Source organism: Onthophagus taurus, chromosome 10 (genome assembly GCF_036711975.1).
Source record: "Onthophagus taurus isolate NC chromosome 10, IU_Otau_3.0, whole genome shotgun sequence".
Classification (NCBI taxonomy): domain Eukaryota; kingdom Metazoa; phylum Arthropoda; class Insecta; order Coleoptera; family Scarabaeidae; genus Onthophagus; species Onthophagus taurus.
Genome location: NC_091975.1, coordinates 14,427,509 through 14,430,644, shown reverse-complemented (window position 1 = coordinate 14,430,644; position 3,136 = coordinate 14,427,509). Strand labels below are relative to the sequence as shown.

Genomic DNA, 3,136 nt, shown 5'->3' with positions numbered 1-3,136 from the left:
CACTGCTTCAAATGAAGACGGAAGTCGGACCATTTACAATTAAATAATAAACTGAGCCACAAAAGATTTTAAACACATTTTAGTAGCAGGTTATTTACATATTTTAAAGTTAGCGTTAACGTAATATAAAATAAAGTTATTATTTAATATAAATAATATATTATGTATTTTATTTTCTTGAATATACATCACACTTCAATTTATGTAGTCGTTTATGTACGTTAACGCTATATTATTAACCATAAACCATTATAATTTGCGTTTTAATTTGATTTTCGTGACTCTTTAACGCTATATTATTATTAACATAAACCATTATAATTTGCGTTTTAATTTGATTTTCATGACTCTACGTCACACATTGATTTATGTATATACATTAAATAGAAATTTAAAATGTATTTTTATTACAAAGTTATTAGCATATTTTAAAGTTGTTTATGTACGTTTGCGTTTTAATTTGGTCCTCCTGAATCTTCGTCACACATTGATTTTTTACGTTTTAACATAAGTATATATATAACTGAGTAAATATGTATTTCAACGTTTAGTTACATTACAATGGCTTTATTCAATCCATCTTCCTTGGCGGATTTAGCTATTGATAAAATTAATTTAAATATAAAAACCTCTGTAGATATACTAAAATTATATCGAGTAATACCATGGGATTTAGTTTTAAAGTTATGGGACACGTGGTTTGATATTAATTGGCGGGAATTGGGTGAACATGAAGAGTGTGTTGATAACGAAAATCTATTGTGTATTGAATTGGAAACATTTAAGTTTAGATTACCTCACAGAATTCACTGTGTCCTATTCAGGAATCCAGTATTGTACTGTGGCGGCTTTTCAACAAAACGACAACAACACAATCGAACCCCTTTTAAAAAAATACAGATCTGCAACACCTCGGCTTCCCAGTGAAGATGGGGTGGGTTTGAATTTATAAGGCGCCACGCAGTTTCAGTTACAGATCGCTCTAACTGCGAAGAGGGCTGGAAGGGAAAAGGTTCGACAACACCAACATATAACAAAACACCAAGAAATCGCGAAATCATATACCATATAAAAACAAATTTATTAAGGAAAAAAATATGGTAAAACAAAATATAAAGTATATAAGTAGTAAATAAAATAACGGAGATTGTTCAAAAAAAAATCCCGAATAATTAGGGGGGTAAAAGAGAAAGAAAATAATAATGAACTGAATAAAACAAAATTAAAACAAACCTAAATAATGATCGCGACACGTCCCCGATTGATCCGAGCGCTCGATCAGGCGAACGGAAAAGAAAACAAAATCGAAATCAATACCGAAATTAATAACACCCCTAATAAATCCGATAACTTTACAAGAAAAATTAATTGACAATTAAAATGAGATAATAATAATAAAGAACTGGTTTAAAGTGAAATGAACAAAATGAACCAGTGAAGTTAACAAAAAAAATTAAATGGTAAGTACAAAAGAAAATCTTACTTTATAAAAAAATACAAAAGTATCTAACCACACTGATATTCTTTTCTTCCGTATAAAAAAAGGAAAATTCTGACCTTTATTCCAGACTCTTTTGAACGAAGGATGATGACTTCACGATGACAACAATTATACGTAGATACAGCAACAAAATCCAGCAAACCTCCTTTGGAAACACTTGTTCGATGGTAAGTACAGGAAACTTGGGTTATGTAGCTTCTAATTTACTTCTTTATTCCAGGTAGTACTTGTTTCCGGGATGGGAGATTTCCCAAGAACTTATATAAGGAATAAGGCTCTCAGAAAAAAAAAACCTAGCGTGTAAAGAAAAGAAAGAAAAATGTAAATAGATAATTAGGCAAGAATGTAGGGATGGATGATTTTATGTAGTGTGAAAGGAGTCTAAATGAATTTAGGTTTAAGTTAGTATTAAGCTAAAATTAGAGAAAATGTAAAAAGAAAAACCTACCTCAAGGTGGTATGAGGTTTTAACCAGCAAAATGAATAATCTTTGTAAAAATGTGCAATAAATCCGGTGAAACCGTAATCGTTGAATAATTTCCAAACGAAAAATTAAAGGATTAATTAACTCAGATCCCGATAAATACGGATATAAATCGATCCAAAATTCTACACAGAATTATACCAAAATGTCGACTTAAAATTCTTGTTAACCATCCAAACACTACAAAGGCTGGTTTCAAAAGAGGAAGAGTAAAATCGCGCACGGGTATTCATTTCCCAAGATTTTAACCAAAAAACTCGTTATAAAATCGCGCGGTGCCAAGAATTCAAAATCACTCCCTCCCTCTATTATTGACAGTCCGAACTTAAAAATGTAAACAAAATTCATGATAGTAACGAAGAAGAGAAAAAGAAAAGTTTTAAGGTTAAGATTTATTGTGTGATTGTAATGAAGGTAATGAAAAAGAAAAAGGCGTTTAAAATGAGCGAAAGGAAAGGATTTAAGAAAAGTGATGAAAAGGAAAGGATTTTCAAGTGTTTCCAAGTTCGGCTTGCTGTAACAAAAAAACAAAAATTATAACAAGGTAAATAAACAAAATGGTATATAATTCCCCGACTTCTAACAATTACAGACAAATCACAAGGAAATTCAATAACCTCGAACGGAACCGTTACAGTACAGGTAAGTTAAAAAACATTAAATAAAGTGTGATGTAATTTTTATAAAACCTTAGGGATGATTTATTCTTCCAATCGTTTGGTTATACAGGAGGGGTATTGTGTGTATGGGTTACGTACATCGAAACAGAACGTGGTCGTGTATGTGAAAAGTGTTTTGAGGATTATAATGATCTTGTTACACGGGAACGACACTTTTTTGAAAATACGGAATTTAAGGAAATGGAAAAAGATGTAAGACTACATCATACACGAATTGTTAAATCCGAATTTATAGATTTAATAGAACGGGTTGATATGTGGTGCTCGTTTTGTATGAATCATCCACATTTTAAATTTTTTTTAAAAAGATATTGTTCAGAAGAACTGCATGAAATATTAATTGAATCACCTATATTTTAAATTTAACAATAAAATAATAATAATATAAAATATATTTATAATTAATATTTAATTTATAAAATATTTCCTTATTACTACTTAACTAAAAAATAATACTTATATCATACAAGA

The 3,136-nt window shown here is 29.8% G+C and overlaps 1 long non-coding RNA gene across 1 annotated transcript; it reads left to right on the top strand.

Annotated features, from left to right (window-relative positions):
• The first annotated feature begins 1,254 nt into the window (after positions 1-1,254).
• LOC139431550 (uncharacterized) lies at positions 1,255-2,645 on the top strand. The gene is made up of 4 exons (XR_011641630.1): positions 1,255-1,460; positions 1,546-1,668; positions 1,722-2,529; positions 2,578-2,645. It is a non-coding gene; the product is annotated as an uncharacterized lncRNA (long non-coding RNA).
• Positions 2,646-3,136: the final 491 nt, after the last annotated feature.